Here is a 10,287-nt window from a genome sequence, read left to right on the forward strand (position 1 = left end):
TGCCACACATACATATACAATATTTAAAACTTACTGGGTACTTTATATGAGTGGGCATGGAATGATTTAATTTAATTTAAATATTTAATTAAGTATATTTAATTTAATACACATAACCATCCTAGGAGGTAGGTATTATTATTATCCCCATTTTAAGATGAAGAAACAAGCACTCAGAAATAAACTCATTTACCCAAAGTCACATAATTAGTAAGTGGTAGAGTCAGGACATAAAACCCTGACTTGAGAGCCCATGCTTTTGACCTCTCTACTATCTTGTGTAGTCTACAACTAGGGAAAAACCCATTGTGCAGACACTAATAATTTAGATCAAATAAAAAAGTATAAATAACATTAAAACAAAATTTTCTTTCTGACCAAAGGTTTCAAACTTAAATTGTTAGCTAATACATTCCAAGCAGTATTAATTAAACACATTCCTAGTACAGAAAACATGATAAAATGGTTAGAAGTCTTTCAGAACTTCTTGAAGTGGAATTTGGCTATGTGAATTATACTGTTTTGTCTTTTTCTGTCACCTAGATTGGAGTGCAGTGACGTCATCATAGCTCACTGGAGCCTCAAACTCCTGGGCACAAGGGATCCTTCTGCCTCAGCCTCCCGAGTGGCTAGAACTACAAGCATGTGCCTGGCCAATCAAAAAAAAATTTTTTTTGGTAGAGATAGGTTCTTGCTATGTTGCCCAGGCTGTTCTCAAACTTCTGGCCTCAAGTGATCCTCCCATCTCAGCCTCCCAAAGGATTATGAGCCACCATGCCAGGGCTCATATAATATTTTAGTGAAGATGTGATTATAGCAAAATTACCTGTACTCTTTTTTTTAAGAGACTAGACTCTTTAGCATTATGGTATTCACTCTAATAGGATTTTTTTTCTTTTTCTTTCTTTTTTTTTTTGAGACAGAGTCTTGCTCTGTTGCCCCAGCTGGAGTGCAGTGGCATGATCTTGACTCATGGCAACCTCTGCCTCCCAGGTTTCCTGTTTCAGCCTCCCAAGTAGCTGGGACTACAGGCACACACTACCATGCTTGGCTAATTTTTGTATGTTTTGTAGAGATGAGATTTTACCATATTGGTCAGGCTGGTCTTAAACTCCTGACCTCAGATGATCCACTCATGTCAGCCTCCCAAAGTGCTGGGATTACAGGCATGAGCCACTGCACCTGGCTCTAATGGGATTTTTAAAGAGCCAATTACTTAAGCCTAGAAATCTTAAAATTTTGAAGCGAACAATTATTTTGGATTTAAACATTGAGCCAGTAAAATTTTATAAATAAATGATTAAAATAATGATTCAGAATTCATTATAGTTAAGTGATAGAAAGGATCACAGAGAACATGTGTGCATGTGGCTGAAGATGAAAAGGTTCACAATAAAGAATTACTTTCTCATATCTAGCCCATATGCCTGGTTCCTATCCTGTACCTTAATCACTGCTTTCAGTTTTCTCTGAATCTTTCCAGAGTTTTTACATATACAAATATGTATGAATATGTATTCCCCTACTCTTTTTAAATTTTTTTATTTTTACTTTTTTTTGTTTGTACAAACTAAGAAATGGCATTAATGCTCCCCCCCCCTTTTTTTTTTTACATAAAAGATAGCATTATTTTACACTTAAAAAAAAAACAGGCCAGGGGCAGTGGCTCACACCTGTAATCCTAGCACGTTGGGAGGCTGATGCGGGCAGATTATGGGTCAGGAGATCAAGACCATCCTGGCTAACACGGTGAAACCCTGTCTCTTCTAAAAATGCAAAAAAAAAAAAAAAAAATTAGCCGGGTATGGTGGCACACGCCTGTAGTCACAGTTACTTGGGAGGCTGAGGCAGGTGAATCCCTTGAACCCAGGAGGCACAGGTTGCAATGAGCTGAGATCATGCCACTGCACTCCAGCCTGGATGACAGAGTGAGACTCTGTCTCAAAAAACAAAACAAAAAAGCCCCACCAAACTTTTTACATTCTGAAGATTTTTTATATCAATATATAGAGCTTTCTTATTTTTTTTGCATTTTATTGAAGATCTGCAAAATATCTCATTTAATAAATGTAGCATAATGTATTTAGTTAATTTACTATTAATGGAATTTAGATTGTTTTCCAGTCTTTTATTTATTTATTTATCTTTTTTGTGATTACAGTTTTATTATAAAGCATACAAATCTGAACCAGCCATAGGAAGAGAGACATAGGATGAGCTCTGAGAGGGTCCAAAAAAATAAGAAAGAAAAGAAAACCCACAGGGGGCACAAGCACACCCCTAAAACTCAGAAAACTCGTTGGCACACTTTTCATTGATGGAGATCTGGATCTCTTCCTCTCACAGTTGTCAAAGTTACTGGCATCCCCAGGGCCTGCGAACTTCGGGATGAAGGGAGCTTTCACCTTCTTCTTATAGATGGCGATCCAATTGGTTGTGGCGAACCACTTGTGGTTCTTGATGTCACTGACCTCGTTCCAGAGGTTCCCGAAGCACCTGGTGAGGTCCACCTGCAGCAGGTTCCACAGCAGGTCCCTGAGGTCAGAGCTGACATGGGAGGGGAACCGCACCTTCCCAGTGATGATGTTTTGGAAGACCTGGATCTGCTGGTTGGTGTAGAAGGGCGGGAAGCCCATGGCCATCTTGTAGATGAGCACCCCCAGGGCCCACCAGTCCACGGCCTTGTTGTAGCCTTTGCTAAGGATGATCTCGGGGGCCAGGTACTTGGGGCTCCCACACAGGGTCCAGTCGCTGCCCCTCATGCGTTTGGTGAAACCAAAGTCTGTCACCCGCAGGTAGCCCTGCTGGTCGATGAGGATGTTCTCGGGCTTCAGGTTGCGGTGGATGAGGTCGAGCGAGTGCAAGTACTGGAAGGCCAGGACGATCTGGGTGTCATAGAAACAGGCATGGGGCTCTCTGAACCTTCCGACGCACTGTAGGTGGGAGAACATCTCCCCAACCGGCACATAGTCCATCACCAGGTACAGGTTGGAGTTGTCCCTGAAGGAGAAATGGAGCTTGACGAGGATCGCCTGCAGGTTGCGCTTCTTGTTCGGGACATGCTCGACCTGCTGCAGCTTCACCACCTTCTCCTTGTTGAGGATCTTCATGGCGTAGTGGCTGCCGCTCTCCTGGTGACTCACCAGGACCACCTGCCTGAAGGAGCTGGTGCCCAGCGTCTTCAGCAGTTTAAACTGATCCAAGCTGGCGGTGTTCTGAACAAGGTGTTCCCATCTGTAGAGGAAATTTTCTTTGGCTCTGGCTAGGAACTCTTTCACGACCTTCTGCTTGGTGTCCTTCTTGGCAGGGACGTTGCCATGGTGGTTGTGGCAGCGGCCGCGGGGTTCTGGCAGCGGCTGTGGACTAACAACTGCAGACTAATGGCGGCGGGGGTCTTGCTATAGCCGTTTTCCAGTCTTTTATTAATACATTGTTTCAGGGTCTTCCAAGATTGAGCGGTAGGAACAACTCGGGATTACAGCTCTCATTGAAGGCACAGAGGGTGAGTCCTAGCCACATTCCCAGACGGATCTTTGTTGCCTACAGAATGGGGAAATTCCCAGGTGTAGGAGAGTCACGGGAAGCCAGCGCAGCCCTCTTGGCTTGCGCCCCGCACAAAACGTGCTGATCTGGGTGCCCTGTTAAACCAGCAATCTGAAATTTGGGAGGGCAGATTAGCATATCCAGCTGATTAAACGGGACTTGGACAGTGAGCCAGACAAGGAGATTCCCGGGAAGTGACATTTGAGCCAGTGCAGTGGGCCCCTGCACGGGAAATCACACAGTTCCCGGTACCCTACCAGCAGGCGACTAAAACACCTGGGAGAGAGTCATCCATTCAACTTAAAAAAAAAAAAAGAGGGAGAAAGGGCTCTGAGGCAGGGAGCCAGGTGATCAAGCTCGGCAGGTCCCACCCCCACAGGGACAAATTAAATGGCGATTCCAAACGCTCTGGGTTTAGAGTTTCACTGCCGGCACAGCTGAATACAGGACAGTGCAGCTCCGTGGGGGAGGGGCGTCTGCCACTACCAAGGCATTCCACCCCTACTGAGGTACACGCCCATTGCTGATTCAGCCTGCCGTTGCCGAGGCAACCTGCCATAACAGATAGACTCCGCCAACAGGGTGGAGCACACAACAGCAGGGTAGAGCCTGGGCAACAGGGCGGAGCCCACAGCAGCAGGGACTGGAGTGGACCTCAGCAGTCATACAGCAGAGGGGCTAGACTGTTAAAAGAAAAACTAAGTAACAGAAATACCTCAGCATCAACAATCTGGGTGTACACTCAGAGACGCAATCGAAAAGCCAGCAACTACTCAGACGACAGGTGGATAAATCCACAAAGATGGGAAGAAACCAGCACAAAAAGGAGGAAAAAACCTGAAACCAAAACACCTCATCTCCTACAAAGGACCAAAACTCCTCACCAGCAAGAGAACAAAGCTGGACACAGAATGAGTGTGATGAAATGACGGAGTCAGACTTCAGAAGGTGGATAATGAGAAACTTCTGTGAGCTAAAAGAACATGTTCTAAATCAATGCAAAGCAACTAAGAACCTTGAAAAAAGATTCGAAAAAAGATTCGAGGAAATGATAACAAGAATGGACAAATTAGAGAGGAATATGAATGAATTGAAGGAGCTGAAAAACACAACAAGAGCACTTCGCGAACATGCACAAGTTTCAACAGCCAAATTGACCAAGCAGAAGAAAGAATATCAGAAGTCGAAGATCAACTCAATGAAATAAAAAAGGAATGAACAAAGTCTCCAAGAAATGTGGGACTATGTGAAGAGACCTAACCTACGTTTGATAGGTGTAGCAGAATGTGACAAAGAGAATGAATCCAAGCTGGAAAATACTCTTCAGGATATTATCCAGGAAAATTTTCCCAACCTAGCAAGGCAGGCCAATATCCAAGTCCAGGAAATACAGAGAACACCACAAAGATATTCCGCAAGAAGAGCAACCCCAAGGCACATAATTGTCAGATTCACCAGGGTTGAATGAAGGAGAAAATACTAAAAGCAGCCAGAGAGAAAGGTCGGGTCACCCACAAAGGAAAGCCCATCAGACTCATAGCAGATTTCTCGGCAGAAACTCTACAAGCCAGAAGAGAGTGGGAGCCAATATTCAACATCCTTAAAGAAAAGAACTTTCAACCCAGAATCTCATATCCAGCCAAACTGAGCTTCATAACTGAAGGAAAAATAAAATCCTTTGCAAACAAGCAAGTACTCAGAGATTTTGTCACCACCAGGCCTGCTTTACAAGAGCTCCTGAAAGAGGCACTATACATAGAAAGGAACAACCAGTACCAGCCATTCTAAAAACATACCAAATGCTAAAGAGCATTAACAAAAAGAATAATCTGCATCAACTAATGGGCAAAACAGCCAGCTATCATCAAAATGGCAGTATCAAATTCACACATAACAATATTAAGCATAAATGTAAATGGGCTAAATGCACCAATCCAAAGACACAGACAGGCAAATTGGATAAAAATCCAAAACCCATCGGTGTGCTGTATCTAGGAAACCCGTCTCACATGCAAGGATACACAAAGGCTCAAAATAAAGAGATGGAGGGGCCAGGCATGGTGGCTCAAGCCTGTAATCCCAGCACTTTGGGAGGCCGAGGCAGGTGGATCACGAGGTTGAGATATTGGGACCAACCTGGTCAACATGGTGAAACCCCGTCTCTACTAAAAATACAAAAAATTAGCTGGGCATGGTGGTGCATTCCTGTAATTCCAGCTACTTAGGAGGCTGAGGCAGGAGAATTGCCTGAACCAGGAGGTGGAGGTTGTGGTGAGCAGAGATCGCGCCATTGCACTCCAGCCTGGGTAACAAGAGCAAAACTCCAACTCAATAAATATAAATAAATAAATAAATAAATAAATAAATAAATAAAATTTAAAAATAAAAGGATGGAGGAAGATTTACCAAGCAATTGGAAAGCAAAAAAAAAAAAAAAAAAAAAAAGCAGGAGTTGCAATTCTCGTCTCTGATAAAATAGACTTTAAAGCAACAAAGATCAAAAGAGACAAAGAAGGTCATTACATAATGGTAAAAGGATCGATACAACAAGAAGAGCTAATGATCCTAAATATATATGGACCCAATACAGGAGCCCCCAGATATATAATGCAAGTTCTTAATGACTTACAAAGAGACTTAGACTCCCACACAATAATAGTGGGAGATTTTAACACTCCACTGTCAATATTAGACAGATCAACCAGACAGAAAATCAACAAGGATATCCAGGGCTTGAACTCAGGCCTGGAACAAGCAAACTTGATAGACATTTACAGAATTCTCCACCCCAAAACCACAGAATATACATTCTTCTCAGCACCACATCACACCTACTCTAAAATTGACCACATAATAGGAAGTAAAGCACTCCTCAGCAAATGCATAACAACTGAAATCATAACAAACAGTCTCTCAGACCATAGAGCAATCAAGTTAGAACTCAGAATTCAGAAACTAACTCAGAACCACACAGCTTCATGGAAACTGAACAACTGGCTCTTGAATGTTGATTGGATAAACAATGAAATGAAGGCAGAAATAAAGAAGTTCTTTGAAACCAACGAGAACGAAGACACAACATACCAGAATCTCTGGGACACATTTCAAGCAGTCTCTAGAGGAAAATATATAGCAATAAGTGCCCACATGAGAATAGTGGAGAGATCCAAAATTGACACCCTACCATCAAAATTGAAAGAGCTAGAGGAGCAAGATCAAAAAAACTCAAAACCTAGCAGAAGACAAGAAATAACTAAGGTTAGAGCAGAACTGAAGGAGATAGAGACACAAAAAACCCTTCAAAAAATCAATAAATCCAAGAGCTGGTTTTTTGAAAAGATCAACAAAATAGACAGACCACTAGCCAGACTGATAAAAAAGAAAAGAGAAAACAACCAAATAGATGCAATAAAAAATGATAAAGGGGAAATCACCACAGATTCCACAGAAATTCAAACCAACATCAGAGAATACTACAAACAACTCTATGCACATAAACTAGTAAACCTAGAAGAAATGGATAAATTCCTGGACACCTGTGTCCTCCCAAGCCTAAGCCAGGAGGAAGCCAAAACTATGAATAGACCAATAACAAGGTCTGAAGTTGAGGCAGCAATTAAGAGCCTACCACACAAAGAAAGCCCAGGTCCAGATGGGTTCATAGCTGAATTCTACCAGACACAAAAAGAGGAGCTGGTACCATTCCTTCTGAAACTATTCCAAATAATCCAAAAAGAGGGAATCCTTCCCAAATCATTTTATGGACCAACATCATCCTGATACCAAAACCCGGCAGAGACTCAACAAGAAAAGAAAACTTCAGGCCAATATCCATGATGAACATAGATGCAAAAATCTTCAATAAAATACTGGCAAACTGACTGCAACAGCACATCAAAAAACTTATCCATCATGATCAAGTAGGATTCATCCCGGGGATGCAAGGCTGGTTCAACATATGCAAGTCTATAAACGTAATTCACCACATAAACAGAACCAAAAACAAAACCACATGATTATCTCAATTGATGCAGAGAAGGCATTTGACAAAATTCAACAGCCCTTTATGCTAAAAACCCTCAATAAACTCGGTATTGATGGAACGAATCTCAAAGTAATAAAAGCTATTAACGACAAACCAACAGCCAATATCATACTGAATGGACAAAAACTGGAAGCATTCCATTTGAAATCTGGCACTAGACAAGGATGCCCTCTTTCACCACTCCTATTCAATATAGTACTGGAAGTTCTAGCCACAGCAATCAGGCAAGAAAAAGAAATAAAGGGTATTCAAATAGGAAAGGAGGAAGCCAAATTGTCTCTATTTGCAGACGACATGATAGTATACCTAGAAGACCCCATTGCCTCAGCCCCAAAACTCCTAAAACTGATAAGCAACTTCAGCAAAGTCTCAGGATATAAAGTCAATGTGCAAAAATCACAAGCATTCCTATACACCAATAACAGACTTAAAGAGAGCCAAATCAAGAACGAACTGCCATTCACAATTGCTACAAAAACAATAAAATACCTAGGAATACAACTTACAAAGAACGTAAGGGACCTCTTCAAGGAAAACTACAAACCACTGCTCAACGAAATAAGAGAGGACACAAACAGATGGAGAAACATTCCATGTTCATGGTTAGGAAGAATCAATATCATGAAAATGGCTATACTGCCCAAAGTAATTTACAGAATCAATGGTATCCCCATCAAGCTACCATTGACTTTCTTCACAGAATTGGAAAGATCCACCATGAACTTCATATGGAACCAAAAGATAGCCCGCATAGCCAAGTCAATTCTAAGCAAAAAGAACACAGCAGGAGGCATCACACTACCAGACTTCAAACTATACTACAAGGCTACAGTAATCAAAACAGCATGGTGCTGGTACCAAAACAGAAATATAGACCAATGGAACAGAACAGAGGCATCGGAGGCAACACAACATATCTACAACCATACGATCTTTGATAAACCTGACAAAGACAAGCAATGGGGAAAGGATTCCCTGTTTAATAAATGGTGTTGAGAAAACTGGCTAGCCATGTGTAGAAAGCAGAAACTGGACCCCTTCCTGACACCTTACACTAAAATTAACTCCAGATGGATTAAAGACTTAAACATAAGACCTGGCACCATAAAAACCCTAGAAGAAAATCTAGGCAAAGCCATTAAGGACATAGGAGTAGGCCAGGACTTCATGACCAAAACACCAAAAGCATTGGCAACAAAAGCCAAAATAAACAAATGGGACCTAATCAAGCTCCACAGCTTCTGCATGTCAAAAGAAACAGTCACTAGAGTGAATCGGCAACCAACAGAATGGGAAAAAGATTTTTGCAGTTTACCTATCTGACAAAGGGCTGATATCCAGAATTTACAAAGAACTAAAACAGATTTACAGGAAAAAAACAAGCCCATTCAAAAATGGGCAAAGAATATGAACAGACACTTTACAAAAGAAGACATACATGAGGCCAACAAACACATGAAAAATGCTCATCATCACTGGTCATTAGAGAGATGCAAATCAAAACCACACTGAGATACCATCTCATGCCAGTTAGAATGGCAATCGTTAAAAAATCTGGAGACAACAAATGCTGGTGAGGATGTGGAAAAATAGGAACACTTTAAATTGCTGGTGGGAGTGTAAATTAGTTCAACCATTGTGGAAGACAGTGTGGCGATTCCTCAATGCCTTAGAAATAGAAATTCCATATGACCCAGCAATCCCATTACTGGGTATATACCCAAAGGACTATAAATAGTTCTACTATAAGGACACATGCACACGAATATTCATTGCAGCACTGTTTACAATAGCAAAGACCTGGAACCAACCCAAATGCCCATCGATGATAGACTGGACTGGGAAAATGTGGCACATATACACCATGGAATACTATGCAGCAATCAAAAACTCACCTTACAAAGGTGAGTTCGTGTCCTTTGTAAGGACATGGATGAAACTGGAGAACATCATTCTCAGCAAACTGACACAAGAACAGAAAATGAAATACCACATATTCTCACTCATAGGCGGGTGAGGAAAAACTAGAACACATGGACACAGGGAAGGGAGTACTACACATAGGGGTCTATTGGGGGGAATGGGGAGGGATAGCGGTTGGGGGAGCTGGGGAGGGATAGCCTGGGGAGAAATGCCAAATGTGGATGAGGGGCAGGAAGGCAGCAAAACACACTGCCATGTGTGTACCTATGCAACTATTTTGCACGTTCTGCACATGTACCCCCAAACCTAAAATGCAATAAAAAAGAAAAAAAAATATGTTGTTTCAGTGCATAATAACCGATGCCAATATAGGTATAAGATAAATTCCCAGAAGTGGATTTGCTTAGTCAAAGGACTTACACATTTATAATTTGTATAGATATGGCAAATTGCCCTCCATAGGTGTTGTACTAATTTATTCTTTCACCAGCAATGTAGGAGAGTGCCTGTTTCTCTGCAGCTTTGCCAACAGTGTACATTTTCAAACCTAATAGCTGAGAAATGATTACGGCAGTGTAGTTTTAATTTGCAACTTTCTTATTAGGAGTGAGGGTAGGTATCCTTCTCTATGTCCAAAAAATGTTTTTATTTTTTTGTGAGCTGTTACCATTCTTAGCTCATTTTACTGTTAATTTGGGTTGTCTTTTTCCTATTTCTACTTATAGGTGCGCCTTCTAGATAGGGGAGATTTGACTTTGGTCTATGTAAAGAATTAT

General features: G+C 41.6%; 1 pseudogene; it reads right to left on the minus strand.

Moving 5' to 3' along the window:
* Positions 1–2,151: 2,151 nt before the first annotated feature.
* Positions 2,152–10,050, minus strand: LOC100408561 (cAMP-dependent protein kinase catalytic subunit gamma-like; annotated as a pseudogene).
* Positions 10,051–10,287: the final 237 nt, after the last annotated feature.

Source organism: Callithrix jacchus, chromosome 8 (assembly GCF_049354715.1).
Source record: "Callithrix jacchus isolate 240 chromosome 8, calJac240_pri, whole genome shotgun sequence".
Lineage (NCBI taxonomy): Eukaryota > Metazoa > Chordata > Mammalia > Primates > Cebidae > Callithrix > Callithrix jacchus.